We start from the raw sequence: 27,026 nt of genomic DNA on the forward strand, positions 1-27,026 counted from the left end.
TCTGCCCGCAGGTGCTGGCGCTCGGCTTTGGCTTGCAGCCGGTTGGGCGCAGCTGCTGCCGGTGGGAGGGGCCTAAGCTAAGGAGGCCGGGCGGCTGGCGCCCCCTGCGGCTGCGGTCGTTGTCGGGCCGTTGACAGAAGATCAAAGAGCAGGGCCCCCGCCCGGGACTGGCAGGAAGGCAGGCGGGCAGGCAAGAGAGAGGGGGAGCAGAGTCCCGCGGCAGGCCTCTGGCTGCAGGGAGGCCGGCAGCTGCGCGGGTCCCGGGCTCCAGAGGAGTCGGCCTGCGCCACTGTGCGCCAGCGGAACGCCCGCGCGTCGGTCCGCGCCTTTGTGGGCATCGCTTCTCGGCCTTTTGGCTAAGATCAAGTGTAGTATCTGTTCTTATCAGTTTAATATCTGATACGTCCCCCATCGGGGGACCACATATTAAACGGATTTTTGGAACAGGGAGCTGGATCAGGAGCTTGCTCCGTCCTCTCCACGCATCGGCCCGGTATTGCAGCGCCTCCGGGAGCGGTGCACCACCTTCTCTCAGCGGTGAAAAGACAGACGTAGGTAGCTAGCGAGCGAGCGAGCGAGCGAAGTGGACTGGAGCTCCTTCTTCTCGGGTCTCGTCCCTCGTCCCCCATCTGTGTGTCTCTGTGTTCTGTCTCTCTCTCTCGCCCTCTCGGTTCCCGTGCTCCCTCTGTGCGCTTTCCCGCGTCTCGACTCTCTGGGCAAGCAGGCCGGCCCCCTTTTCGGCTCCCGTGCGTTTTCCCTCCAAAAAACTTAGGTTTTTCAGCCTTTTCCCAGGGAGGCAGGCGTGGCTTGCTTGCTTGCTTGCTTGCTTGCTTGCTTGCTTGCTTGCTTGCGTGCGTGTCCGTCCCCGTCCCTGCAGGCGGGCCCCTTTCGACAGCTGGGCGTTTTCCCTCCAAAAAACTTAGTATATCCACCTTTTCTTTCTTTTTTTTCGGCAGGCAGGCAGGCAGGCGTGTGTGCGCGCGCGTCCCCGTCCCTCCCTCCCTCCCGAGAGAGAGCTGCCCCTTGCCTCTGCCCGCAGGTGCTGGCGCTCGGCTTTGGCTTGCAGCCGGTTGGGCGCAGCTGCTGCCGGTGGGAGGGGCCTAAGCTAAGGAGGCCGGGCGGCTGGCGCCCCCTGCGGCTGCGGTCGTTGTCGGGCCGTTGACAGAAGATCAAAGAGCAGGGCCCCCGCCCGGGACTGGCAGGAAGGCAGGCGGGCAGGCAAGAGAGAGGGGGAGCAGAGTCCCGCGGCAGGCCTCTGGCTGCAGGGAGGCCGGCAGCTGCGCGGGTCCCGGGCTCCAGAGGAGTCGGCCTGCGCCACTGTGCGCCAGCGGAACGCCCGCGCGTCGGTCCGCGCCTTTGTGGGCATCGCTTCTCGGCCTTTTGGCTAAGATCAAGTGTAGTATCTGTTCTTATCAGTTTAATATCTGATACGTCCCCCATCGGGGGACCACATATTAAACGGATTTTTGGAACAGGGAGCTGGATCAGGAGCTTGCTCCGTCCTCTCCACGCATCGGCCCGGTATTGCAGCGCCTCCGGGAGCGGTGCACCACCTTCTCTCAGCGGTGAAAAGACAGACGTAGGTAGCTAGCGAGCGAGCGAGCGAGCGAAGTGGACTGGAGCTCCTTCTTCTCGGGTCTCGTCCCTCGTCCCCCATCTGTGTGTCTCTGTGTTCTGTCTCTCTCTCTCGCCCTCTCGGTTCCCGTGCTCCCTCTGTGCGCTTTCCCGCGTCTCGACTCTCTGGGCAAGCAGGCCGGCCCCCTTTTCGGCTCCCGTGCGTTTTCCCTCCAAAAAACTTAGGTTTTTCAGCCTTTTCCCAGGGAGGCAGGCGTGGCTTGCTTGCTTGCTTGCTTGCTTGCTTGCTTGCTTGCTTGCGTGCGTGTCCGTCCCCGTCCCTGCAGGCGGGCCCCTTTCGACAGCTGGGCGTTTTCCCTCCAAAAAACTTAGTATATCCACCTTTTCTTTCTTTTTTTTCGGCAGGCAGGCAGGCAGGCGTGTGTGCGCGCGCGTCCCCGTCCCTCCCTCCCTCCCGAGAGAGAGCTGCCCCTTGCCTCTGCCCGCAGGTGCTGGCGCTCGGCTTTGGCTTGCAGCCGGTTGGGCGCAGCTGCTGCCGGTGGGAGGGGCCTAAGCTAAGGAGGCCGGGCGGCTGGCGCCCCCTGCGGCTGCGGTCGTTGTCGGGCCGTTGACAGAAGATCAAAGAGCAGGGCCCCCGCCCGGGACTGGCAGGAAGGCAGGCGGGCAGGCAAGAGAGAGGGGGAGCAGAGTCCCGCGGCAGGCCTCTGGCTGCAGGGAGGCCGGCAGCTGCGCGGGTCCCGGGCTCCAGAGGAGTCGGCCTGCGCCACTGTGCGCCAGCGGAACGCCCGCGCGTCGGTCCGCGCCTTTGTGGGCATCGCTTCTCGGCCTTTTGGCTAAGATCAAGTGTAGTATCTGTTCTTATCAGTTTAATATCTGATACGTCCCCCATCGGGGGACCACATATTAAACGGATTTTTGGAACAGGGAGCTGGATCAGGAGCTTGCTCCGTCCTCTCCACGCATCGGCCCGGTATTGCAGCGCCTCCGGGAGCGGTGCACCACCTTCTCTCAGCGGTGAAAAGACAGACGTAGGTAGCTAGCGAGCGAGCGAGCGAGCGAAGTGGACTGGAGCTCCTTCTTCTCGGGTCTCGTCCCTCGTCCCCCATCTGTGTGTCTCTGTGTTCTGTCTCTCTCTCTCGCCCTCTCGGTTCCCGTGCTCCCTCTGTGCGCTTTCCCGCGTCTCGACTCTCTGGGCAAGCAGGCCGGCCCCCTTTTCGGCTCCCGTGCGTTTTCCCTCCAAAAAACTTAGGTTTTTCAGCCTTTTCCCAGGGAGGCAGGCGTGGCTTGCTTGCTTGCTTGCTTGCTTGCTTGCTTGCTTGCGTGCGTGTCCGTCCCCGTCCCTGCAGGCGGGCCCCTTTCGACAGCTGGGCGTTTTCCCTCCAAAAAACTTAGTATATCCACCTTTTCTTTCTTTTTTTTCGGCAGGCAGGCAGGCAGGCGTGTGTGCGCGCGCGTCCCCGTCCCTCCCTCCCTCCCGAGAGAGAGCTGCCCCTTGCCTCTGCCCGCAGGTGCTGGCGCTCGGCTTTGGCTTGCAGCCGGTTGGGCGCAGCTGCTGCCGGTGGGAGGGGCCTAAGCTAAGGAGGCCGGGCGGCTGGCGCCCCCTGCGGCTGCGGTCGTTGTCGGGCCGTTGACAGAAGATCAAAGAGCAGGGCCCCCGCCCGGGACTGGCAGGAAGGCAGGCGGGCAGGCAAGAGAGAGGGGGAGCAGAGTCCCGCGGCAGGCCTCTGGCTGCAGGGAGGCCGGCAGCTGCGCGGGTCCCGGGCTCCAGAGGAGTCGGCCTGCGCCACTGTGCGCCAGCGGAACGCCCGCGCGTCGGTCCGCGCCTTTGTGGGCATCGCTTCTCGGCCTTTTGGCTAAGATCAAGTGTAGTATCTGTTCTTATCAGTTTAATATCTGATACGTCCCCCATCGGGGGACCACATATTAAACGGATTTTTGGAACAGGGAGCTGGATCAGGAGCTTGCTCCGTCCTCTCCACGCATCGGCCCGGTATTGCAGCGCCTCCGGGAGCGGTGCACCACCTTCTCTCAGCGGTGAAAAGACAGACGTAGGTAGCTAGCGAGCGAGCGAGCGAGCGAAGTGGACTGGAGCTCCTTCTTCTCGGGTCTCGTCCCTCGTCCCCCATCTGTGTGTCTCTGTGTTCTGTCTCTCTCTCTCGCCCTCTCGGTTCCCGTGCTCCCTCTGTGCGCTTTCCCGCGTCTCGACTCTCTGGGCAAGCAGGCCGGCCCCCTTTTCGGCTCCCGTGCGTTTTCCCTCCAAAAAACTTAGGTTTTTCAGCCTTTTCCCAGGGAGGCAGGCGTGGCTTGCTTGCTTGCTTGCTTGCTTGCTTGCTTGCTTGCTTGCTTGCTTGCGTGCGTGTCCGTCCCCGTCCCTGCAGGCGGGCCCCTTTCGACAGCTGGGCGTTTTCCCTCCAAAAAACTTAGTATATCCACCTTTTCTTTCTTTTTTTTCGGCAGGCAGGCAGGCAGGCGTGTGTGCGCGCGCGTCCCCGTCCCTCCCTCCCTCCCGAGAGAGAGCTGCCCCTTGCCTCTGCCCGCAGGTGCTGGCGCTCGGCTTTGGCTTGCAGCCGGTTGGGCGCAGCTGCTGCCGGTGGGAGGGGCCTAAGCTAAGGAGGCCGGGCGGCTGGCGCCCCCTGCGGCTGCGGTCGTTGTCGGGCCGTTGACAGAAGATCAAAGAGCAGGGCCCCCGCCCGGGACTGGCAGGAAGGCAGGCGGGCAGGCAAGAGAGAGGGGGAGCAGAGTCCCGCGGCAGGCCTCTGGCTGCAGGGAGGCCGGCAGCTGCGCGGGTCCCGGGCTCCAGAGGAGTCGGCCTGCGCCACTGTGCGCCAGCGGAACGCCCGCGCGTCGGTCCGCGCCTTTGTGGGCATCGCTTCTCGGCCTTTTGGCTAAGATCAAGTGTAGTATCTGTTCTTATCAGTTTAATATCTGATACGTCCCCCATCGGGGGACCACATATTAAACGGATTTTTGGAACAGGGAGCTGGATCAGGAGCTTGCTCCGTCCTCTCCACGCATCGGCCCGGTATTGCAGCGCCTCCGGGAGCGGTGCACCACCTTCTCTCAGCGGTGAAAAGACAGACGTAGGTAGCTAGCGAGCGAGCGAGCGAGCGAAGTGGACTGGAGCTCCTTCTTCTCGGGTCTCGTCCCTCGTCCCCCATCTGTGTGTCTCTGTGTTCTGTCTCTCTCTCTCGCCCTCTCGGTTCCCGTGCTCCCTCTGTGCGCTTTCCCGCGTCTCGACTCTCTGGGCAAGCAGGCCGGCCCCCTTTTCGGCTCCCGTGCGTTTTCCCTCCAAAAAACTTAGGTTTTTCAGCCTTTTCCCAGGGAGGCAGGCGTGGCTTGCTTGCTTGCTTGCTTGCTTGCTTGCTTGCTTGCTTGCGTGCGTGTCCGTCCCCGTCCCTGCAGGCGGGCCCCTTTCGACAGCTGGGCGTTTTCCCTCCAAAAAACTTAGTATATCCACCTTTTCTTTCTTTTTTTTCGGCAGGCAGGCAGGCAGGCGTGTGTGCGCGCGCGTCCCCGTCCCTCCCTCCCTCCCGAGAGAGAGCTGCCCCTTGCCTCTGCCCGCAGGTGCTGGCGCTCGGCTTTGGCTTGCAGCCGGTTGGGCGCAGCTGCTGCCGGTGGGAGGGGCCTAAGCTAAGGAGGCCGGGCGGCTGGCGCCCCCTGCGGCTGCGGTCGTTGTCGGGCCGTTGACAGAAGATCAAAGAGCAGGGCCCCCGCCCGGGACTGGCAGGAAGGCAGGCGGGCAGGCAAGAGAGAGGGGGAGCAGAGTCCCGCGGCAGGCCTCTGGCTGCAGGGAGGCCGGCAGCTGCGCGGGTCCCGGGCTCCAGAGGAGTCGGCCTGCGCCACTGTGCGCCAGCGGAACGCCCGCGCGTCGGTCCGCGCCTTTGTGGGCATCGCTTCTCGGCCTTTTGGCTAAGATCAAGTGTAGTATCTGTTCTTATCAGTTTAATATCTGATACGTCCCCCATCGGGGGACCACATATTAAACGGATTTTTGGAACAGGGAGCTGGATCAGGAGCTTGCTCCGTCCTCTCCACGCATCGGCCCGGTATTGCAGCGCCTCCGGGAGCGGTGCACCACCTTCTCTCAGCGGTGAAAAGACAGACGTAGGTAGCTAGCGAGCGAGCGAGCGAGCGAAGTGGACTGGAGCTCCTTCTTCTCGGGTCTCGTCCCTCGTCCCCCATCTGTGTGTCTCTGTGTTCTGTCTCTCTCTCTCGCCCTCTCGGTTCCCGTGCTCCCTCTGTGCGCTTTCCCGCGTCTCGACTCTCTGGGCAAGCAGGCCGGCCCCCTTTTCGGCTCCCGTGCGTTTTCCCTCCAAAAAACTTAGGTTTTTCAGCCTTTTCCCAGGGAGGCAGGCGTGGCTTGCTTGCTTGCTTGCTTGCTTGCTTGCTTGCTTGCTTGCTTGCGTGCGTGTCCGTCCCCGTCCCTGCAGGCGGGCCCCTTTCGACAGCTGGGCGTTTTCCCTCCAAAAAACTTAGTATATCCACCTTTTCTTTCTTTTTTTTCGGCAGGCAGGCAGGCAGGCGTGTGTGCGCGCGCGTCCCCGTCCCTCCCTCCCTCCCGAGAGAGAGCTGCCCCTTGCCTCTGCCCGCAGGTGCTGGCGCTCGGCTTTGGCTTGCAGCCGGTTGGGCGCAGCTGCTGCCGGTGGGAGGGGCCTAAGCTAAGGAGGCCGGGCGGCTGGCGCCCCCTGCGGCTGCGGTCGTTGTCGGGCCGTTGACAGAAGATCAAAGAGCAGGGCCCCCGCCCGGGACTGGCAGGAAGGCAGGCGGGCAGGCAAGAGAGAGGGGGAGCAGAGTCCCGCGGCAGGCCTCTGGCTGCAGGGAGGCCGGCAGCTGCGCGGGTCCCGGGCTCCAGAGGAGTCGGCCTGCGCCACTGTGCGCCAGCGGAACGCCCGCGCGTCGGTCCGCGCCTTTGTGGGCATCGCTTCTCGGCCTTTTGGCTAAGATCAAGTGTAGTATCTGTTCTTATCAGTTTAATATCTGATACGTCCCCCATCGGGGGACCACATATTAAACGGATTTTTGGAACAGGGAGCTGGATCAGGAGCTTGCTCCGTCCTCTCCACGCATCGGCCCGGTATTGCAGCGCCTCCGGGAGCGGTGCACCACCTTCTCTCAGCGGTGAAAAGACAGACGTAGGTAGCTAGCGAGCGAGCGAGCGAGCGAAGTGGACTGGAGCTCCTTCTTCTCGGGTCTCGTCCCTCGTCCCCCATCTGTGTGTCTCTGTGTTCTGTCTCTCTCTCTCGCCCTCTCGGTTCCCGTGCTCCCTCTGTGCGCTTTCCCGCGTCTCGACTCTCTGGGCAAGCAGGCCGGCCCCCTTTTCGGCTCCCGTGCGTTTTCCCTCCAAAAAACTTAGGTTTTTCAGCCTTTTCCCAGGGAGGCAGGCGTGGCTTGCTTGCTTGCTTGCTTGCTTGCTTGCTTGCTTGCTTGCTTGCTTGCGTGCGTGTCCGTCCCCGTCCCTGCAGGCGGGCCCCTTTCGACAGCTGGGCGTTTTCCCTCCAAAAAACTTAGTATATCCACCTTTTCTTTCTTTTTTTTCGGCAGGCAGGCAGGCAGGCGTGTGTGCGCGCGCGTCCCCGTCCCTCCCTCCCTCCCGAGAGAGAGCTGCCCCTTGCCTCTGCCCGCAGGTGCTGGCGCTCGGCTTTGGCTTGCAGCCGGTTGGGCGCAGCTGCTGCCGGTGGGAGGGGCCTAAGCTAAGGAGGCCGGGCGGCTGGCGCCCCCTGCGGCTGCGGTCGTTGTCGGGCCGTTGACAGAAGATCAAAGAGCAGGGCCCCCGCCCGGGACTGGCAGGAAGGCAGGCGGGCAGGCAAGAGAGAGGGGGAGCAGAGTCCCGCGGCAGGCCTCTGGCTGCAGGGAGGCCGGCAGCTGCGCGGGTCCCGGGCTCCAGAGGAGTCGGCCTGCGCCACTGTGCGCCAGCGGAACGCCCGCGCGTCGGTCCGCGCCTTTGTGGGCATCGCTTCTCGGCCTTTTGGCTAAGATCAAGTGTAGTATCTGTTCTTATCAGTTTAATATCTGATACGTCCCCCATCGGGGGACCACATATTAAACGGATTTTTGGAACAGGGAGCTGGATCAGGAGCTTGCTCCGTCCTCTCCACGCATCGGCCCGGTATTGCAGCGCCTCCGGGAGCGGTGCACCACCTTCTCTCAGCGGTGAAAAGACAGACGTAGGTAGCTAGCGAGCGAGCGAGCGAGCGAAGTGGACTGGAGCTCCTTCTTCTCGGGTCTCGTCCCTCGTCCCCCATCTGTGTGTCTCTGTGTTCTGTCTCTCTCTCTCGCCCTCTCGGTTCCCGTGCTCCCTCTGTGCGCTTTCCCGCGTCTCGACTCTCTGGGCAAGCAGGCCGGCCCCCTTTTCGGCTCCCGTGCGTTTTCCCTCCAAAAAACTTAGGTTTTTCAGCCTTTTCCCAGGGAGGCAGGCGTGGCTTGCTTGCTTGCTTGCTTGCTTGCTTGCTTGCTTGCTTGCTTGCGTGCGTGTCCGTCCCCGTCCCTGCAGGCGGGCCCCTTTCGACAGCTGGGCGTTTTCCCTCCAAAAAACTTAGTATATCCACCTTTTCTTTCTTTTTTTTCGGCAGGCAGGCAGGCAGGCGTGTGTGCGCGCGCGTCCCCGTCCCTCCCTCCCTCCCGAGAGAGAGCTGCCCCTTGCCTCTGCCCGCAGGTGCTGGCGCTCGGCTTTGGCTTGCAGCCGGTTGGGCGCAGCTGCTGCCGGTGGGAGGGGCCTAAGCTAAGGAGGCCGGGCGGCTGGCGCCCCCTGCGGCTGCGGTCGTTGTCGGGCCGTTGACAGAAGATCAAAGAGCAGGGCCCCCGCCCGGGACTGGCAGGAAGGCAGGCGGGCAGGCAAGAGAGAGGGGGAGCAGAGTCCCGCGGCAGGCCTCTGGCTGCAGGGAGGCCGGCAGCTGCGCGGGTCCCGGGCTCCAGAGGAGTCGGCCTGCGCCACTGTGCGCCAGCGGAACGCCCGCGCGTCGGTCCGCGCCTTTGTGGGCATCGCTTCTCGGCCTTTTGGCTAAGATCAAGTGTAGTATCTGTTCTTATCAGTTTAATATCTGATACGTCCCCCATCGGGGGACCACATATTAAACGGATTTTTGGAACAGGGAGCTGGATCAGGAGCTTGCTCCGTCCTCTCCACGCATCGGCCCGGTATTGCAGCGCCTCCGGGAGCGGTGCACCACCTTCTCTCAGCGGTGAAAAGACAGACGTAGGTAGCTAGCGAGCGAGCGAGCGAGCGAAGTGGACTGGAGCTCCTTCTTCTCGGGTCTCGTCCCTCGTCCCCCATCTGTGTGTCTCTGTGTTCTGTCTCTCTCTCTCGCCCTCTCGGTTCCCGTGCTCCCTCTGTGCGCTTTCCCGCGTCTCGACTCTCTGGGCAAGCAGGCCGGCCCCCTTTTCGGCTCCCGTGCGTTTTCCCTCCAAAAAACTTAGGTTTTTCAGCCTTTTCCCAGGGAGGCAGGCGTGGCTTGCTTGCTTGCTTGCTTGCTTGCTTGCTTGCTTGCTTGCTTGCTTGCGTGCGTGTCCGTCCCCGTCCCTGCAGGCGGGCCCCTTTCGACAGCTGGGCGTTTTCCCTCCAAAAAACTTAGTATATCCACCTTTTCTTTCTTTTTTTTCGGCAGGCAGGCAGGCAGGCGTGTGTGCGCGCGCGTCCCCGTCCCTCCCTCCCTCCCGAGAGAGAGCTGCCCCTTGCCTCTGCCCGCAGGTGCTGGCGCTCGGCTTTGGCTTGCAGCCGGTTGGGCGCAGCTGCTGCCGGTGGGAGGGGCCTAAGCTAAGGAGGCCGGGCGGCTGGCGCCCCCTGCGGCTGCGGTCGTTGTCGGGCCGTTGACAGAAGATCAAAGAGCAGGGCCCCCGCCCGGGACTGGCAGGAAGGCAGGCGGGCAGGCAAGAGAGAGGGGGAGCAGAGTCCCGCGGCAGGCCTCTGGCTGCAGGGAGGCCGGCAGCTGCGCGGGTCCCGGGCTCCAGAGGAGTCGGCCTGCGCCACTGTGCGCCAGCGGAACGCCCGCGCGTCGGTCCGCGCCTTTGTGGGCATCGCTTCTCGGCCTTTTGGCTAAGATCAAGTGTAGTATCTGTTCTTATCAGTTTAATATCTGATACGTCCCCCATCGGGGGACCACATATTAAACGGATTTTTGGAACAGGGAGCTGGATCAGGAGCTTGCTCCGTCCTCTCCACGCATCGGCCCGGTATTGCAGCGCCTCCGGGAGCGGTGCACCACCTTCTCTCAGCGGTGAAAAGACAGACGTAGGTAGCTAGCGAGCGAGCGAGCGAGCGAAGTGGACTGGAGCTCCTTCTTCTCGGGTCTCGTCCCTCGTCCCCCATCTGTGTGTCTCTGTGTTCTGTCTCTCTCTCTCGCCCTCTCGGTTCCCGTGCTCCCTCTGTGCGCTTTCCCGCGTCTCGACTCTCTGGGCAAGCAGGCCGGCCCCCTTTTCGGCTCCCGTGCGTTTTCCCTCCAAAAAACTTAGGTTTTTCAGCCTTTTCCCAGGGAGGCAGGCGTGGCTTGCTTGCTTGCTTGCTTGCTTGCTTGCTTGCTTGCTTGCTTGCTTGCGTGCGTGTCCGTCCCCGTCCCTGCAGGCGGGCCCCTTTCGACAGCTGGGCGTTTTCCCTCCAAAAAACTTAGTATATCCACCTTTTCTTTCTTTTTTTTCGGCAGGCAGGCAGGCAGGCGTGTGTGCGCGCGCGTCCCCGTCCCTCCCTCCCTCCCGAGAGAGAGCTGCCCCTTGCCTCTGCCCGCAGGTGCTGGCGCTCGGCTTTGGCTTGCAGCCGGTTGGGCGCAGCTGCTGCCGGTGGGAGGGGCCTAAGCTAAGGAGGCCGGGCGGCTGGCGCCCCCTGCGGCTGCGGTCGTTGTCGGGCCGTTGACAGAAGATCAAAGAGCAGGGCCCCCGCCCGGGACTGGCAGGAAGGCAGGCGGGCAGGCAAGAGAGAGGGGGAGCAGAGTCCCGCGGCAGGCCTCTGGCTGCAGGGAGGCCGGCAGCTGCGCGGGTCCCGGGCTCCAGAGGAGTCGGCCTGCGCCACTGTGCGCCAGCGGAACGCCCGCGCGTCGGTCCGCGCCTTTGTGGGCATCGCTTCTCGGCCTTTTGGCTAAGATCAAGTGTAGTATCTGTTCTTATCAGTTTAATATCTGATACGTCCCCCATCGGGGGACCACATATTAAACGGATTTTTGGAACAGGGAGCTGGATCAGGAGCTTGCTCCGTCCTCTCCACGCATCGGCCCGGTATTGCAGCGCCTCCGGGAGCGGTGCACCACCTTCTCTCAGCGGTGAAAAGACAGACGTAGGTAGCTAGCGAGCGAGCGAGCGAGCGAAGTGGACTGGAGCTCCTTCTTCTCGGGTCTCGTCCCTCGTCCCCCATCTGTGTGTCTCTGTGTTCTGTCTCTCTCTCTCGCCCTCTCGGTTCCCGTGCTCCCTCTGTGCGCTTTCCCGCGTCTCGACTCTCTGGGCAAGCAGGCCGGCCCCCTTTTCGGCTCCCGTGCGTTTTCCCTCCAAAAAACTTAGGTTTTTCAGCCTTTTCCCAGGGAGGCAGGCGTGGCTTGCTTGCTTGCTTGCTTGCTTGCTTGCTTGCTTGCTTGCTTGCTTGCGTGCGTGTCCGTCCCCGTCCCTGCAGGCGGGCCCCTTTCGACAGCTGGGCGTTTTCCCTCCAAAAAACTTAGTATATCCACCTTTTCTTTCTTTTTTTTCGGCAGGCAGGCAGGCAGGCGTGTGTGCGCGCGCGTCCCCGTCCCTCCCTCCCTCCCGAGAGAGAGCTGCCCCTTGCCTCTGCCCGCAGGTGCTGGCGCTCGGCTTTGGCTTGCAGCCGGTTGGGCGCAGCTGCTGCCGGTGGGAGGGGCCTAAGCTAAGGAGGCCGGGCGGCTGGCGCCCCCTGCGGCTGCGGTCGTTGTCGGGCCGTTGACAGAAGATCAAAGAGCAGGGCCCCCGCCCGGGACTGGCAGGAAGGCAGGCGGGCAGGCAAGAGAGAGGGGGAGCAGAGTCCCGCGGCAGGCCTCTGGCTGCAGGGAGGCCGGCAGCTGCGCGGGTCCCGGGCTCCAGAGGAGTCGGCCTGCGCCACTGTGCGCCAGCGGAACGCCCGCGCGTCGGTCCGCGCCTTTGTGGGCATCGCTTCTCGGCCTTTTGGCTAAGATCAAGTGTAGTATCTGTTCTTATCAGTTTAATATCTGATACGTCCCCCATCGGGGGACCACATATTAAACGGATTTTTGGAACAGGGAGCTGGATCAGGAGCTTGCTCCGTCCTCTCCACGCATCGGCCCGGTATTGCAGCGCCTCCGGGAGCGGTGCACCACCTTCTCTCAGCGGTGAAAAGACAGACGTAGGTAGCTAGCGAGCGAGCGAGCGAGCGAAGTGGACTGGAGCTCCTTCTTCTCGGGTCTCGTCCCTCGTCCCCCATCTGTGTGTCTCTGTGTTCTGTCTCTCTCTCTCGCCCTCTCGGTTCCCGTGCTCCCTCTGTGCGCTTTCCCGCGTCTCGACTCTCTGGGCAAGCAGGCCGGCCCCCTTTTCGGCTCCCGTGCGTTTTCCCTCCAAAAAACTTAGGTTTTTCAGCCTTTTCCCAGGGAGGCAGGCGTGGCTTGCTTGCTTGCTTGCTTGCTTGCTTGCTTGCTTGCTTGCTTGCGTGCGTGTCCGTCCCCGTCCCTGCAGGCGGGCCCCTTTCGACAGCTGGGCGTTTTCCCTCCAAAAAACTTAGTATATCCACCTTTTCTTTCTTTTTTTTCGGCAGGCAGGCAGGCAGGCGTGTGTGCGCGCGCGTCCCCGTCCCTCCCTCCCTCCCGAGAGAGAGCTGCCCCTTGCCTCTGCCCGCAGGTGCTGGCGCTCGGCTTTGGCTTGCAGCCGGTTGGGCGCAGCTGCTGCCGGTGGGAGGGGCCTAAGCTAAGGAGGCCGGGCGGCTGGCGCCCCCTGCGGCTGCGGTCGTTGTCGGGCCGTTGACAGAAGATCAAAGAGCAGGGCCCCCGCCCGGGACTGGCAGGAAGGCAGGCGGGCAGGCAAGAGAGAGGGGGAGCAGAGTCCCGCGGCAGGCCTCTGGCTGCAGGGAGGCCGGCAGCTGCGCGGGTCCCGGGCTCCAGAGGAGTCGGCCTGCGCCACTGTGCGCCAGCGGAACGCCCGCGCGTCGGTCCGCGCCTTTGTGGGCATCGCTTCTCGGCCTTTTGGCTAAGGTCAGAGGTCGAGGGAGAGAGGAACAAGAGGACAGCGTTTTGCGGAGACACGTTTTGGACTGCCTGGATTTTGGACCCGGATTGCTTTTGGACTACGATTTTTGCCTTTGGACGTCGGACTTTTGATTTTTCACCCGGCTTTGCATTCCGTGGCTGTTTTGGTGGCCGAAAGGCTGCCCAACCATGGCTGCAGGGCCTGGAGAGGCGAGGAGGGCTGGGAAGGACCCCAGCATTAAGTGGACTCTCCGCTTCCGCTGGAAGCCGGAGACGGCACCACCTGGAAGGGAGAAGTTCGAGGATGACGTCCTGTTTGGAGCTTTGGGGCTGAAGGCGGCAGAGATCTTGTGTGTGCAGGGGAACCAGCCACAGAAATTCATGGACACCACCTTCATCAGCGCCGATATCCACAAGAGAACGGTAGGGAAATGCATCGAGATTATTAAGAACGGCGGATTTCCGGAGTATGAGTGTGGGGGACTGCAGAGCGACAGCAAGAGGTGGGTGGTTTTGCACATGTTTGATCCGTTTGTGAAAGACGCCGACGTGAGTACCTTCCTAAGCAGGTACGTGGATGTGAAGGCGGGTCCCTTGGGGCTCAAGGACACACGTACTGTGTGGACGGGAAAACGTCGGTATCTGGTGGAGTTGCGGCAGGATAAAACATCAAAGGACGGATACAGCCACCCACCAGGCACATTCGCCATCGGAGGAGGTAGGGGGTACATGTTTTATTGGGACCAGCCTGATTTTTGCAGGAGGTGCCGGACTTTCGGGCACCGAGAGGGGGCATGTACGGCGGAGAAGTGCGGCAAGTGCGGCTGTCAGGGACACCAAACCCGAGAGTGCAAGGTGAAAGAGTGCTCCTTGTGCGGGGATAGAGGCCACCTGTTCCGGCAGTGCAAAAAGAGGGGCGCGGCCACGGAGGAGGCAGCTACGAAGAAGACGGCCGCGGAGAAGGTGGCCACCGAGGAGGAGAGCATGGAGGAGGTGGTCAGAGAGTGGATGGCGCAGGAAGACGAGGCTAGTGAGGGGGAAGGCCGGCCGAAGGGTAGCAGACCCCCTGGTAAGGGGGAGAAGAAGGGAGGAAGACAGGGGAGAGAGGTGCACCAGGGAGAAGAGGACGGAGAGCGACCAGGAACGTCGTGGGGCTCCGACGTGGAGCAACTGGAGACGGCGCAGGGAGGGGACGGTGAAAATCCGGGAACATCAGGAGGAGCAGACGGAGGGGCCGGAACCTGGGCGGAGGTGGTGAAGGGGCGCCCCCTGAAGGACGGGGGAAGAACTGCGACACCGACACCGACGCCAACAGAGGAGGAGGGGATGGTAATCCTGCAGGGCGCAGGGAAGAAGAGGAGGTCAAAGAGGCAGAGGGCGGAAAGGCGTCAACAGGAGACGCAGGAAAAGAAGAAGAGGACGGCCGAGGAGGAAGGCCAGGAGGAAGACCCGGGAGACTTCGCAGACTCTGAGGGGATGGAAGAGGAGGAGGGAGTTTTGACGGCCTCGAGTGACTCCGAGGCCGAAAGCACCTCGGAATCTCTCCCCCCAGGGCAGGGGTCAGGGGCGGCAATGCTGGCCGTCTACTCAGTGGCGGCCAACGTAACGGACGATGGCAGCCCCGTAGTCTACTGCCAGCCTGAAACGCCAACTCCGGAACGAGAGTCCCCGGACAGCCGCGTGGTCCACTTTATGGACACAGAGGATGGCAGCTCGGAGAGTACAGCAGGGACGGCGAGCTCACCTGATTCCAGCCGATCGGAGGGAATGGAGAGTGACAGCCCCCCTCAAGACCCGCCATGACCCTCACAGTTGCAACAGCTAACGTGAGGGGTCTGAGGAAGCAGGAAAAAAGAGTGGCAGTGTTTTCCTACCTGTCTCAAAGGTATCTGGATGTGATCTTTCTGCAGGAAGTCCATCTCAAGGACCTCGACGACGTGAGGACCCTTCAGAGGGAGTGGAGGAAGGGCCCTTCGTGGTGGAGCGTCGGAGGGGTGAACTCCTCTGGTGTGGGTATCCTGTGCGGCTTGCCAGGGTTCGCCGCCCAAACAGTCAGCTCAGTAATTCCCGGACGTCTGCTGGTGGTGGACGGAACCTGGAGGGGAGTGAAGATAAGGCTGGTTAACGTGTACGCCCCGGCAGACAGAAGGCAGCAGGGCTCCTTTTTGAAAGACCTGGAGCCCGTGCTGTACACCAATAGAGAGCTGATTGTAGGCGGCGACTTTAACATCGACCTGGGAGACCCGCACGGCCAGGGAGTTCATCTGTTGAGGTCCTTGATCGCGGATTTTGGCCTTCGAGATGGGTTTAAGAACGTTGCACACCACACCTGGGACAATGGAAGAGGGAGTTTTCGACGCCTCGACTACATCCTCTCTACTGTGAAGTGGACAACGCTAAGCAGGCAAGTGACCCCTACCTGGTTCTCGGACCATCGGCTGCTCACGGTCTCCTTCGGTGTTGAGGACCCGCGCTTCCAGGCTGGGTACTGGAAGCTGAACAAACAAGTTCTTCACGAGGAGAGATACCGAAGGAAGATCGAGACAGTGCTGAAAGACCTGGAAAAGAAGAGGGAGCTTTATAGCTCTGCGGTGCACTGGTGGGAATCGTGCAAACAGACTCTCGCAACGGTCACCAGGCGATACTGCTGGATCCGGCGGAGTCTGGAGGAACGCCAGTGCGCCCAGCTCCAAGAGGAGCTGGAAGCACTGTATGAGCAGCTGAACCAGGGGGGCGCCTTCGACGGCGAGAAGATCGCCAACGTCAGGAGCCTGCTTAGGGAAAAGTGGCTGCAGAGAGCAAAGGACTTTCTTTTCAGGCTGCGGGGAGTTTGGAAGGAGGGAGAAGAACAGTGCTCACCTCAATTCTTCAGCGCCGTGAGAAAGCAGCAGGAGCGCTGCTGCTTCGAAAGTATACGGCGCGAGGATGGGACTGCAGCCACAGACTTGCCCGGGATGCTGGAGTGTGCCACAGGGTTCTATACAGCCTTGTTCCAGGAGAAGGAGATCGACGCCAGCATCAAGGAGAGGCTCCTGGAGGGTGTGGAAAAGGCGGTAGACGATCCCGCCTCGCTGGTTGGGCCTGTGACGGGGGCGGAAATAAAAACAGCATTGTTTGGATTGAAGAAGGGAACCGTCCCTGGAGTAGACGGCCTACCAGCGGAATTCTACCGGACCTTCTGGGATCAACTAGAGCCTTTTCTGGTGCAGGTTTTCAATGAGGCCCTGGACAGCAATGAAATGGGCCTCTCTATGAAGACCGGCGTCGTGACTCTGATCTACAAGGGAGGAGACAAGGCGGACCTGGGAAATTGGAGGCCGATCCAGATCCTGTGCACTGATTATAAGATCTTGGCCAGGGTGCTGGGCGGCCGTCTGAAAACGGTGATGCCGGCGCTGGTCGGGGCGGACCAGACATGTGGCGTGGCAGGCCGGAAGATCAGCTGGACCCTGCAGCTGATCCGGGACATCATCGCCTGGGTGGAGGACAGAGGCCTGCCGCTCATGCTGGTGAGCCTAGACCAGGCAAAGGCGTTCGACCGGGTCCATCATGGGATCCTGTGGGCACTCTTGAGGAAGAAGGGTCTGCCTGACGTCTTTGTCAGGTGGATTGAAGCGCTCTACAACGGCGCTGCGTCCCGGGTAAGAGTCAACGGAGCAGTAGGGAGGAGGATTCCGGTAAGGTGTGGTGTGCGACAGGGATGTCCACTCTCGCCCCTGCTGTACGTTATCTACCTCGAGCTGCTACTGGACCCTTTACGGAAGGACACTGGAGTGGAGGGAATTAAAGTGCCAGGTGGAGGTGGGCAGGAAGCTAAAATCGCGGCCTACGCGGACGACGTGACGCTCTTCCTCAGCTCTGACAGGAGTCTGGGGAGAGTGTTGGAAATCGTGGAGGCCTACTCCAGAGGCACCGGCGCCCAACTGAATCGCGCCAAGAGCCTGGTGAAGCTTTTTGGAACCTGGCCGTACGTACCGGAGGTCGCCGGAGGACTGAAACAAATAACGGACCCGGTGAAAATCCTGGGGGTCCTATTTCACACCTTGGACCCCTCAGGACTGAACTGGGAGGCCAGGTTCCGGAAGATCAAGCAGAAGCTGGGCCTTTGGCAGCAACGATCCCTGACGTGGATAGGGAAGGCGCTGGTGCTGAAGGTGGAGATCCTGCCCTTGCTTCTCCACCTGGCAGTAGTGTACCCCCTACCCGCAAGGAGGAGGAAGGAATTGGTGAGGACAGTTTTTACCTTTGTGTGGGGCCACTCATACGAACGGATCCGCCGGACAGACATGTGTAGACCTACCGTGGAAGGAGGCAGAGGGATCCCGAACTTCCCAGTGAAGTTGGACTGCGTGTTCGTCGCCAACCTGTGCGTCATCCTGCACGGTAACCCGCCCCACCTGTGCGGCCGGTTCGTGAGCCTCTGGCTGGCAGCGAGTATGAGACACCTGGTCGCCTGGAAGAACACGACCCCGAAGGCTGAGCGGCTCCCACTGCACTACCGTCACGCAGTGCAGTGGCTGCGGGCACACCCAGAGGTACGGGACAAGGAAATAGCGCTGAGCCATAGGAGGATGTATTTGGTGGTCACAGCATTGGACAGGCCAGCGCTCCTGGGTGTGCCCAGTGACATCTGGCAGCAGGCCCAACCAAAGGGTCTGGACAACAGACTAAAAGATCTGAACTGGCTTGGTGTGTGGGGTCGAATGGCGGTCAGGGCCGTCATGTACTCGCATGGGCTGGCAAAGAAGAGCCAGTGCCCGAGGCACGGCTGCACAGGGGAAGAAACCGTCAACCATGTCTTTTGGGAGTGCGGGTTCGTGCAGAGGGTGTGGAGGTCCAGCCAGCACCTGTACGCACAGGTAGGCCTGGGGTCCCTCCTGACGCTGAACACAGTGATGAAGGGCGTGGCTGGTTCCCGAAGATGGAACGCGGCTTTTCTGCTGTGGCTCCTGATTAGCCTAACCAAGCTCCATGTCTGGGACGCAAGATCAGAGCTGGTCAAACATGGGGTGGAGAGGTCAGTGCCGGACATTCTGAAGCGTGTCAAGAGGGACGTCTCACGGAAGATCCGGTGGGACGTCCTCCGATGGGGATTCGCCGCGGCACGTGAACGATGGAAGGACTTAATCACATGGGTGTAAAGGTGGAGGGTAAAGTAAACGTTTAAAGCACTGTTTTAACTGATTTCTAATAAAACATAAAAAAAAAAAATCTGTTCTTATCAGTTTAATATCTGATACGTCCCCCATCGGGGGACCACATATTAAACGGATTTTTGGAACAGGGAGCTGGATCAGGAGCTTGCTCCGTCCTCTCCACGCATCGGCCCGGTATTGCAGCGCCTCCGGGAGCGGTGCACCACCTTCTCTCAGCGGTGAAAAGACAGACGTAGGTAGCTAGCGAGCGAGCGAGCGAGCGAAGTGGACTGGAGCTCCTTCTTCTCGGGTCTCGTCCCTCGTCCCCCATCTGTGTGTCTCTGTGTTCTGTCTCTCTCTCTCGCCCTCTCGGTTCCCGTGCTCCCTCTGTGCGCTTTCCCGCGTCTCGACTCTCTGGGCAAGCAGGCCGGCCCCCTTTTCGGCTCCCGTGCGTTTTCCCTCCAAAAAACTTAGGTTTTTCAGCCTTTTCCCAGGGAGGCAGGCGTGGCTTGCTTGCTTGCTTGCTTGCTTGCTTGCTTGCTTGCTTGCTTGCTTGCGTGCGTGTCCGTCCCCGTCCCTGCAGGCGGGCCCCTTTCGACAGCTGGGCGTTTTCCCTCCAAAAAACTTAGTATATCCACCTTTTCTTTCTTTTTTTTCGGCAGGCAGGCAGGCAGGCGTGTGTGCGCGCGCGTCCCCGTCCCTCCCTCCCTCCCGAGAGAGAGCTGCCCCTTGCCTCTGCCCGCAGGTGCTGGCGCTCGGCTTTGGCTTGCAGCCGGTTGGGCGCAGCTGCTGCCGGTGGGAGGGGCCTAAGCTAAGGAGGCCGGGCGGCTGGCGCCCCCTGCGGCTGCGGTCGTTGTCGGGCCGTTGACAGAAGATCAAAGAGCAGGGCCCCCGCCCGGGACTGGCAGGAAGGCAGGCGGGCAGGCAAGAGAGAGGGGGAGCAGAGTCCCGCGGCAGGCCTCTGGCTGCAGGGAGGCCGGCAGCTGCGCGGGTCCCGGGCTCCAGAGGAGTCGGCCTGCGCCACTGTGCGCCAGCGGAACGCCCGCGCGTCGGTCCGCGCCTTTGTGGGCATCGCTTCTCGGCCTTTTGGCTAAGATCAAGTGTAGTATCTGTTCTTATCAGTTTAATATCTGATACGTCCCCCATCGGGGGACCACATATTAAACGGATTTTTGGAACAGGGAGCTGGATCAGGAGCTTGCTCCGTCCTCTCCACGCATCGGCCCGGTATTGCAGCGCCTCCGGGAGCGGTGCACCACCTTCTCTCAGCGGTGAAAAGACAGACGTAGGTAGCTAGCGAGCGAGCGAGCGAGCGAAGTGGACTGGAGCTCCTTCTTCTCGGGTCTCGTCCCTCGTCCCCCATCTGTGTGTCTCTGTGTTCTGTCTCTCTCTCTCGCCCTCTCGGTTCCCGTGCTCCCTCTGTGCGCTTTCCCGCGTCTCGACTCTCTGGGCAAGCAGGCCGGCCCCCTTTTCGGCTCCCGTGCGTTTTCCCTCCAAAAAACTTAGGTTTTTCAGCCTTTTCCCAGGGAGGCAGGCGTGGCTTGCTTGCTTGCTTGCTTGCTTGCTTGCTTGCTTGCTTGCGTGCGTGTCCGTCCCCGTCCCTGCAGGCGGGCCCCTTTCGACAGCTGGGCGTTTTCCCTCCAAAAAACTTAGTATATCCACCTTTTCTTTCTTTTTTTTCGGCAGGCAGGCAGGCAGGCGTGTGTGCGCGCGCGTCCCCGTCCCTCCCTCCCTCCCGAGAGAGAGCTGCCCCTTGCCTCTGCCCGCAGGTGCTGGCGCTCGGCTTTGGCTTGCAGCCGGTTGGGCGCAGCTGCTGCCGGTGGGAGGGGCCTAAGCTAAGGAGGCCGGGCGGCTGGCGCCCCCTGCGGCTGCGGTCGTTGTCGGGCCGTTGACAGAAGATCAAAGAGCAGGGCCCCCGCCCGGGACTGGCAGGAAGGCAGGCGGGCAGGCAAGAGAGAGGGGGAGCAGAGTCCCGCGGCAGGCCTCTGGCTGCAGGGAGGCCGGCAGCTGCGCGGGTCCCGGGCTCCAGAGGAGTCGGCCTGCGCCACTGTGCGCCAGCGGAACGCCCGCGCGTCGGTCCGCGCCTTTGTGGGCATCGCTTCTCGGCCTTTTGGCTAAGATCAAGTGTAGTATCTGTTCTTATCAGTTTAATATCTGATACGTCCCCCATCGGGGGACCACATATTAAACGGATTTTTGGAACAGGGAGCTGGATCAGGAGCTTGCTCCGTCCTCTCCACGCATCGGCCCGGTATTGCAGCGCCTCCGGGAGCGGTGCACCACCTTCTCTCAGCGGTGAAAAGACAGACGTAGGTAGCTAGCGAGCGAGCGAGCGAGCGAAGTGGACTGGAGCTCCTTCTTCTCGGGTCTCGTCCCTCGTCCCCCATCTGTGTGTCTCTGTGTTCTGTCTCTCTCTCTCGCCCTCTCGGTTCCCGTGCTCCCTCTGTGCGCTTTCCCGCGTCTCGACTCTCTGGGCAAGCAGGCCGGCCCCCTTTTCGGCTCCCGTGCGTTTTCCCTCCAAAAAACTTAGGTTTTTCAGCCTTTTCCCAGGGAGGCAGGCGTGGCTTGCTTGCTTGCTTGCTTGCTTGCTTGCTTGCTTGCGTGCGTGTCCGTCCCCGTCCCTGCAGGCGGGCCCCTTTCGACAGCTGGGCGTTTTCCCTCCAAAAAACTTAGTATATCCACCTTTTCTTTCTTTTTTTTCGGCAGGCAGGCAGGCAGGCGTGTGTGCGCGCGCGTCCCCGTCCCTCCCTCCCTCCCGAGAGAGAGCTGCCCCTTGCCTCTGCCCGCAGGTGCTGGCGCTCGGCTTTGGCTTGCAGCCGGTTGGGCGCAGCTGCTGCCGGTGGGAGGGGCCTAAGCTAAGGAGGCCGGGCGGCTGGCGCCCCCTGCGGCTGCGGTCGTTGTCGGGCCGTTGACAGAAGATCAAAGAGCAGGGCCCCCGCCCGGGACTGGCAGGAAGGCAGGCGGGCAGGCAAGAGAGAGGGGGAGCAGAGTCCCGCGGCAGGCCTCTGGCTGCAGGGAGGCCGGCAGCTGCGCGGGTCCCGGGCTCCAGAGGAGTCGGCCTGCGCCACTGTGCGCCAGCGGAACGCCCGCGCGTCGGTCCGCGCCTTTGTGGGCATCGCTTCTCGGCCTTTTGGCTAAGATCAAGTGTAGTATCTGTTCTTATCAGTTTAATATCTGATACGTCCCCCATCGGGGGACCACATATTAAACGGATTTTTGGAACAGGGAGCTGGATCAGGAGCTTGCTCCGTCCTCTCCACGCATCGGCCCGGTATTGCAGCGCCTCCGGGAGCGGTGCACCACCTTCTCTCAGCGGTGAAAAGACAGACGTAGGTAGCTAGCGAGCGAGCGAGCGAGCGAAGTGGACTGGAGCTCCTTCTTCTCGGGTCTCGTCCCTCGTCCCCCATCTGTGTGTCTCTGTGTTCTGTCTCTCTCTCTCGCCCTCTCGGTTCCCGTGCTCCCTCTGTGCGCTTTCCCGCGTCTCGACTCTCTGGGCAAGCAGGCCGGCCCCCTTTTCGGCTCCCGTGCGTTTTCCCTCCAAAAAACTTAGGTTTTTCAGCCTTTTCCCAGGGAGGCAGGCGTGGCTTGCTTGCTTGCTTGCTTGCTTGCTTGCTTGCTTGCTTGCTTGCGTGCGTGTCCGTCCCCGTCCCTGCAGGCGGGCCCCTTTCGACAGCTGGGCGTTTTCCCTCCAAAAAACTTAGTATATCCACCTTTTCTTTCTTTTTTTTCGGCAGGCAGGCAGGCAGGCGTGTGTGCGCGCGCGTCCCCGTCCCTCCCTCCCTCCCGAGAGAGAGCTGCCCCTTGCCTCTGCCCGCAGGTGCTGGCGCTCGGCTTTGGCTTGCAGCCGGTTGGGCGCAGCTGCTGCCGGTGGGAGGGGCCTAAGCTAAGGAGGCCGGGCGGCTGGCGCCCCCTGCGGCTGCGGTCGTTGTCGGGCCGTTGACAGAAGATCAAAGAGCAGGGCCCCCGCCCGGGACTGGCAGGAAGGCAGGCGGGCAGGCAAGAGAGAGGGGGAGCAGAGTCCCGCGGCAGGCCTCTGGCTGCAGGGAGGCCGGCAGCTGCGCGGGTCCCGGGCTCCAGAGGAGTCGGCCTGCGCCACTGTGCGCCAGCGGAACGCCCGCGCGTCGGTCCGCGCCTTTGTGGGCATCGCTTCTCGGCCTTTTGGCTAAGATCAAGTGTAGTATCTGTTCTTATCAGTTTAATATCTGATACGTCCCCCATCGGGGGACCACATATTAAACGGATTTTTGGAACAGGGAGCTGGATCAGGAGCTTGCTCCGTCCTCTCCACGCATCGGCCCGGTATTGCAGCGCCTCCGGGAGCGGTGCACCACCTTCTCTCAGCGGTGAAAAGACAGACGTAGGTAGCTAGCGAGCGAGCGAGCGAGCGAAGTGGACTGGAGCTCCTTCTTCTCGGGTCTCGTCCCTCGTCCCCCATCTGTGTGTCTCTGTGTTCTGTCTCTCTCTCTCGCCCTCTCGGTTCCCGTGCTCCCTCTGTGCGCTTTCCCGCGTCTCGACTCTCTGGGCAAGCAGGCCGGCCCCCTTTTCGGCTCCCGTGCGTTTTCCCTCCAAAAAACTTAGGTTTTTCAGCCTTTTCCCAGGGAGGCAGGCGTGGCTTGCTTGCTTGCTTGCTTGCTTGCTTGCTTGCTTGCGTGCGTGTCCGTCCCCGTCCCTGCAGGCGGGCCCCTTTCGACAGCTGGGCGTTTTCCCTCCAAAAAACTTAGTATATCCACCTTTTCTTTCTTTTTTTTCGGCAGGCAGGCAGGCAGGCGTGTGTGCGCGCGCGTCCCCGTCCCTCCCTCCCTCCCGAGAGAGAGCTGCCCCTTGCCTCTGCCCGCAGGTGCTGGCGCTCGGCTTTGGCTTGCAGCCGGTTGGGCGCAGCTGCTGCCGGTGGGAGGGGCCTAAGCTAAGGAGGCCGGGCGGCTGGCGCCCCCTGCGGCTGCGGTCGTTGTCGGGCCGTTGACAGAAGATCAAAGAGCAGGGCCCCCGCCCGGGACTGGCAGGAAGGCAGGCGGGCAGGCAAGAGAGAGGGGGAGCAGAGTCCCGCGGCAGGCCTCTGGCTGCAGGGAGGCCGGCAGCTGCGCGGGTCCCGGGCTCCAGAGGAGTCGGCCTGCGCCACTGTGCGCCAGCGGAACGCCCGCGCGTCGGTCCGCGCCTTTGTGGGCATCGCTTCTCGGCCTTTTGGCTAAGATCAAGTGTAGTATCTGTTCTTATCAGTTTAATATCTGATACGTCCCCCATCGGGGGACCACATATTAAACGGATTTTTGGAACAGGGAGCTGGATCAGGAGCTTGCTCCGTCCTCTCCACGCATCGGCCCGGTATTGCAGCGCCTCCGGGAGCGGTGCACCACCTTCTCTCAGCGGTGAAAAGACAGACGTAGGTAGCTAGCGAGCGAGCGAGCGAGCGAAGTGGACTGGAGCTCCTTCTTCTCGGGTCTCGTCCCTCGTCCCCCATCTGTGTGTCTCTGTGTTCTGTCTCTCTCTCTCGCCCTCTCGGTTCCCGTGCTCCCTCTGTGCGCTTTCCCGCGTCTCGACTCTCTGGGCAAGCAGGCCGGCCCCCTTTTCGGCTCCCGTGCGTTTTCCCTCCAAAAAACTTAGGTTTTTCAGCCTTTTCCCAGGGAGGCAGGCGTGGCTTGCTTGCTTGCTTGCTTGCTTGCTTGCTTGCTTGCTTGCGTGCGTGTCCGTCCCCGTCCCTGCAGGCGGGCCCCTTTCGACAGCTGGGCGTTTTCCCTCCAAAAAACTTAGTATATCCACCTTTTCTTTCTTTTTTTTCGGCAGGCAGGCAGGCAGGCGTGTGTGCGCGCGCGTCCCCGTCCCTCCCTCCCTCCCGAGAGAGAGCTGCCCCTTGCCTCTGCCCGCAGGTGCTGGCGCTCGGCTTTGGCTTGCAGCCGGTTGGGCGCAGCTGCTGCCGGTGGGAGGGGCCTAAGCTAAGGAGGCCGGGCGGCTGGCGCCCCCTGCGGCTGCGGTCGTTGTCGGGCCGTTGACAGAAGATCAAAGAGCAGGGCCCCCGCCCGGGACTGGCAGGAAGGCAGGCGGGCAGGCAAGAGAGAGGGGGAGCAGAGTCCCGCGGCAGGCCTCTGGCTGCAGGGAGGCCGGCAGCTGCGCGGGTCCCGGGCTCCAGAGGAGTCGGCCTGCGCCACTGTGCGCCAGCGGAACGCCCGCGCGTCGGTCCGCGCCTTTGTGGGCATCGCTTCTCGGCCTTTTGGCTAAGATCAAGTGTAGTATCTGTTCTTATCAGTTTAATATCTGATACGTCCCCCATCGGGGGACCACATATTAAACGGATTTTTGGAACAGGGAGCTGGATCAGGAGCTTGCTCCGTCCTCTCCACGCATCGGCCCGGTATTGCAGCGCCTCCGGGAGCGGTGCACCACCTTCTCTCAGCGGTGAAAAGACAGACGTAGGTAGCTAGCGAGCGAGCGAGCGAGCGAAGTGGACTGGAGCTCCTTCTTCTCGGGTCTCGTCCCTCGTCCCCCATCTGTGTGTCTCTGTGTTCTGTCTCTCTCTCTCGCCCTCTCGGTTCCCGTGCTCCCTCTGTGCGCTTTCCCGCGTCTCGACTCTCTGGGCAAGCAGGCCGGCCCCCTTTTCGGCTCCCGTGCGTTTTCCCTCCAAAAAACTTAGGTTTTTCAGCCTTTTCCCAGGGAGGCAGGCGTGGCTTGCTTGCTTGCTTGCTTGCTTGCTTGCTTGCTTGCTTGCTTGCTTGCGTGCGTGTCCGTCCCCGTCCCTGCAGGCGGGCCCCTTTCGACAGCTGGGCGTTTTCCCTCCAAAAAACTTAGTATATCCACCTTTTCTTTCTTTTTTTTCGGCAGGCAGGCAGGCAGGCGTGTGTGCGCGCGCGTCCCCGTCCCTCCCTCCCTCCCGAGAGAGAGCTGCCCCTTGCCTCTGCCCGCAGGTGCTGGCGCTCGGCTTTGGCTTGCAGCCGGTTGGGCGCAGCTGCTGCCGGTGGGAGGGGCCTAAGCTAAGGAGGCCGGGCGGCTGGCGCCCCCTGCGGCTGCGGTCGTTGTCGGGCCGTTGACAGAAGATCAAAGAGCAGGGCCCCCGCCCGGGACTGGCAGGAAGGCAGGCGGGCAGGCAAGAGAGAGGGGGAGCAGAGTCCCGCGGCAGGCCTCTGGCTGCAGGGAGGCCGGCAGCTGCGCGGGTCCCGGGCTCCAGAGGAGTCGGCCTGCGCCACTGTGCGCCAGCGGAACGCCCGCGCGTCGGTCCGCGCCTTTGTGGGCATCGCTTCTCGGCCTTTTGGCTAAGATCAAGTGTAGTATCTGTTCTTATCAGTTTAATATCTGATACGTCCCCCATCGGGGGACCACATATTAAACGGATTTTTGGAACAGGGAGCTGGATCAGGAGCTTGCTCCGTCCTCTCCACGCATCGGCCCGGTATTGCAGCGCCTCCGGGAGCGGTGCACCACCTTCTCTCAGCGGTGAAAAGACAGACGTAGGTAGCTAGCGAGCGAGCGAGCGAGCGAAGTGGACTGGAGCTCCTTCTTCTCGGGTCTCGTCCCTCGTCCCCCATCTGTGTGTCTCTGTGTTCTGTCTCTCTCTCTCGCCCTCTCGGTTCCCGTGCTCCCTCTGTGCGCTTTCCCGCGTCTCGACTCTCTGGGCAAGCAGGCCGGCCCCCTTTTCGGCTCCCGTGCGTTTTCCCTCCAAAAAACTTAGGTTTTTCAGCCTTTTCCCAGGGAGGCAGGCGTGGCTTGCTTGCTTGCTTGCTTGCTTGCTTGCTTGCTTGCTTGCTTGCGTGCGTGTCCGTCCCCGTCCCTGCAGGCGGGCCCCTTTCGACAGCTGGGCGTTTTCCCTCCAAAAAACTTAGTATATCCACCTTTTCTTTCTTTTTTTTCGGCAGGCAGGCAGGCAGGCGTGTGTGCGCGCGCGTCCCCGTCCCTCCCTCCCTCCCGAGAGAGAGCTGCCCCTTGCCTCTGCCCGCAGGTGCTGGCGCTCGGCTTTGGCTTGCAGCCGGTTGGGCGCAGCTGCTGCCGGTGGGAGGGGCCTAAGCTAAGGAGGCCGGGCGGCTGGCGCCCCCTGCGGCTGCGGTCGTTGTCGGGCCGTTGACAGAAGATCAAAGAGCAGGGCCCCCGCCCGGGACTGGCAGGAAGGCAGGCGGGCAGGCAAGAGAGAGGGGGAGCAGAGTCCCGCGGCAGGCCTCTGGCTGCAGGGAGGCCGGCAGCTGCGCGGGTCCCGGGCTCCAGAGGAGTCGGCCTGCGCCACTGTGCGCCAGCGGAACGCCCGCGCGTCGGTCCGCGCCTTTGTGGGCATCGCTTCTCGGCCTTTTGGCTAAGATCAAGTGTAGTATCTGTTCTTATCAGTTTAATATCTGATACGTCCCCCATCGGGGGACCACATATTAAACGGATTTTTGGAACAGGGAGCTGGATCAGGAGCTTGCTCCGTCCTCTCCACGCATCGGCCCGGTATTGCAGCGCCTCCGGGAGCGGTGCACCACCTTCTCTCAGCGGTGAAAAGACAGACGTAGGTAGCTAGCGAGCGAGCGAGCGAGCGAAGTGGACTGGAGCTCCTTCTTCTCGGGTCTCGTCCCTCGTCCCCCATCTGTGTGTCTCTGTGTTCTGTCTCTCTCTCTCGCCCTCTCGGTTCCCGTGCTCCCTCTGTGCGCTTTCCCGCGTCTCGACTCTCTGGGCAAGCAGGCCGGCCCCCTTTTCGGCTCCCGTGCGTTTTCCCTCCAAAAAACTTAGGTTTTTCAGCCTTTTCCCAGGGAGGCAGGCGTGGCTTGCTTGCTTGCTTGCTTGCTTGCTTGCTTGCTTGCTTGCGTGCGTGTCCGTCCCCGTCCCTGCAGGCGGGCCCCTTTCGACAGCTGGGCGTTTTCCCTCCAAAAAACTTAGTATATCCACCTTTTCTTTCTTTTTTTTCGGCAGGCAGGCAGGCAGGCGTGTGTGCGCGCGCGTCCCCGTCCCTCCCTCCCTCCCGAGAGAGAGCTGCCCCTTGCCTCTGCCCGCAGGTGCTGGCGCTCGGCTTTGGCTTGCAGCCGGTTGGGCGCAGCTGCTGCCGGTGGGAGGGGCCTAAGCTAAGGAGGCCGGGCGGCTGGCGCCCCCTGCGGCTGCGGTCGTTGTCGGGCCGTTGACAGAAGATCAAAGAGCAGGGCCCCCGCCCGGGACTGGCAGGAAGGCAGGCGGGCAGGCAAGAGAGAGGGGGAGCAGAGTCCCGCGGCAGGCCTCTGGCTGCAGGGAGGCCGGCAGCTGCGCGGGTCCC

General features: G+C 62.2%; 21 non-coding genes across 21 annotated transcripts; all 21 read left to right on the forward strand.

Moving 5' to 3' along the window:
- Positions 1–336: 336 nt before the first annotated feature.
- LOC148637393 (U2 spliceosomal RNA) lies at positions 337–527 on the forward strand. Its single transcript, XR_015931474.1, has one exon. It is a non-coding gene; the product is annotated as a U2 spliceosomal RNA (small nuclear RNA).
- An 837-nt stretch (positions 528–1,364) lies between these two features.
- LOC148637394 (U2 spliceosomal RNA) lies at positions 1,365–1,555 on the forward strand. The gene has a single exon (XR_015931475.1). It is a non-coding gene; the product is annotated as a U2 spliceosomal RNA (small nuclear RNA).
- An 833-nt stretch (positions 1,556–2,388) lies between these two features.
- Positions 2,389–2,579, forward strand: LOC148637395 (U2 spliceosomal RNA). The gene has a single exon (XR_015931476.1). It is a non-coding gene; the product is annotated as a U2 spliceosomal RNA (small nuclear RNA).
- An 829-nt stretch (positions 2,580–3,408) lies between these two features.
- Positions 3,409–3,599, forward strand: LOC148637396 (U2 spliceosomal RNA). The gene has a single exon (XR_015931477.1). It is a non-coding gene; the product is annotated as a U2 spliceosomal RNA (small nuclear RNA).
- Positions 3,600–4,440: 841 nt separating this feature from the next.
- On the forward strand, positions 4,441–4,631 carry LOC148637397 (U2 spliceosomal RNA). The gene has a single exon (XR_015931479.1). It is a non-coding gene; the product is annotated as a U2 spliceosomal RNA (small nuclear RNA).
- An 833-nt stretch (positions 4,632–5,464) lies between these two features.
- LOC148637398 (U2 spliceosomal RNA) lies at positions 5,465–5,655 on the forward strand. Its single transcript, XR_015931480.1, has one exon. It is a non-coding gene; the product is annotated as a U2 spliceosomal RNA (small nuclear RNA).
- Positions 5,656–6,492: 837 nt separating this feature from the next.
- Positions 6,493–6,683, forward strand: LOC148637399 (U2 spliceosomal RNA). Its single transcript, XR_015931481.1, has one exon. It is a non-coding gene; the product is annotated as a U2 spliceosomal RNA (small nuclear RNA).
- An 841-nt stretch (positions 6,684–7,524) lies between these two features.
- On the forward strand, positions 7,525–7,715 carry LOC148637400 (U2 spliceosomal RNA). Its single transcript, XR_015931482.1, has one exon. It is a non-coding gene; the product is annotated as a U2 spliceosomal RNA (small nuclear RNA).
- Positions 7,716–8,552: 837 nt separating this feature from the next.
- Positions 8,553–8,743, forward strand: LOC148637401 (U2 spliceosomal RNA). Its single transcript, XR_015931483.1, has one exon. It is a non-coding gene; the product is annotated as a U2 spliceosomal RNA (small nuclear RNA).
- An 841-nt stretch (positions 8,744–9,584) lies between these two features.
- Positions 9,585–9,775, forward strand: LOC148637402 (U2 spliceosomal RNA). Its single transcript, XR_015931484.1, has one exon. It is a non-coding gene; the product is annotated as a U2 spliceosomal RNA (small nuclear RNA).
- An 841-nt stretch (positions 9,776–10,616) lies between these two features.
- On the forward strand, positions 10,617–10,807 carry LOC148637403 (U2 spliceosomal RNA). Its single transcript, XR_015931485.1, has one exon. It is a non-coding gene; the product is annotated as a U2 spliceosomal RNA (small nuclear RNA).
- Positions 10,808–11,648: 841 nt separating this feature from the next.
- On the forward strand, positions 11,649–11,839 carry LOC148637404 (U2 spliceosomal RNA). Its single transcript, XR_015931486.1, has one exon. It is a non-coding gene; the product is annotated as a U2 spliceosomal RNA (small nuclear RNA).
- A 6,032-nt stretch (positions 11,840–17,871) lies between these two features.
- LOC148637405 (U2 spliceosomal RNA) lies at positions 17,872–18,059 on the forward strand. Its single transcript, XR_015931451.1, has one exon. It is a non-coding gene; the product is annotated as a U2 spliceosomal RNA (small nuclear RNA).
- An 841-nt stretch (positions 18,060–18,900) lies between these two features.
- Positions 18,901–19,091, forward strand: LOC148637406 (U2 spliceosomal RNA). The gene has a single exon (XR_015931487.1). It is a non-coding gene; the product is annotated as a U2 spliceosomal RNA (small nuclear RNA).
- An 833-nt stretch (positions 19,092–19,924) lies between these two features.
- On the forward strand, positions 19,925–20,115 carry LOC148637407 (U2 spliceosomal RNA). The gene has a single exon (XR_015931488.1). It is a non-coding gene; the product is annotated as a U2 spliceosomal RNA (small nuclear RNA).
- An 829-nt stretch (positions 20,116–20,944) lies between these two features.
- Positions 20,945–21,135, forward strand: LOC148637408 (U2 spliceosomal RNA). Its single transcript, XR_015931490.1, has one exon. It is a non-coding gene; the product is annotated as a U2 spliceosomal RNA (small nuclear RNA).
- An 837-nt stretch (positions 21,136–21,972) lies between these two features.
- Positions 21,973–22,163, forward strand: LOC148637409 (U2 spliceosomal RNA). The gene has a single exon (XR_015931491.1). It is a non-coding gene; the product is annotated as a U2 spliceosomal RNA (small nuclear RNA).
- An 829-nt stretch (positions 22,164–22,992) lies between these two features.
- On the forward strand, positions 22,993–23,183 carry LOC148637410 (U2 spliceosomal RNA). The gene has a single exon (XR_015931492.1). It is a non-coding gene; the product is annotated as a U2 spliceosomal RNA (small nuclear RNA).
- Positions 23,184–24,016: 833 nt separating this feature from the next.
- Positions 24,017–24,207, forward strand: LOC148637411 (U2 spliceosomal RNA). The gene has a single exon (XR_015931493.1). It is a non-coding gene; the product is annotated as a U2 spliceosomal RNA (small nuclear RNA).
- An 841-nt stretch (positions 24,208–25,048) lies between these two features.
- Positions 25,049–25,239, forward strand: LOC148637412 (U2 spliceosomal RNA). Its single transcript, XR_015931494.1, has one exon. It is a non-coding gene; the product is annotated as a U2 spliceosomal RNA (small nuclear RNA).
- Positions 25,240–26,076: 837 nt separating this feature from the next.
- LOC148637413 (U2 spliceosomal RNA) lies at positions 26,077–26,267 on the forward strand. Its single transcript, XR_015931373.1, has one exon. It is a non-coding gene; the product is annotated as a U2 spliceosomal RNA (small nuclear RNA).
- Positions 26,268–27,026: the final 759 nt, after the last annotated feature.

The sequence above is a fragment of the Lepisosteus platostomus genome, unplaced genomic scaffold (genome assembly GCF_059453375.1).
Source record: "Lepisosteus platostomus isolate fLepPlt1 unplaced genomic scaffold, fLepPlt1.hap1 Scaffold_120_H1, whole genome shotgun sequence".
Taxonomy (NCBI): domain Eukaryota; kingdom Metazoa; phylum Chordata; class Actinopteri; order Semionotiformes; family Lepisosteidae; genus Lepisosteus; species Lepisosteus platostomus.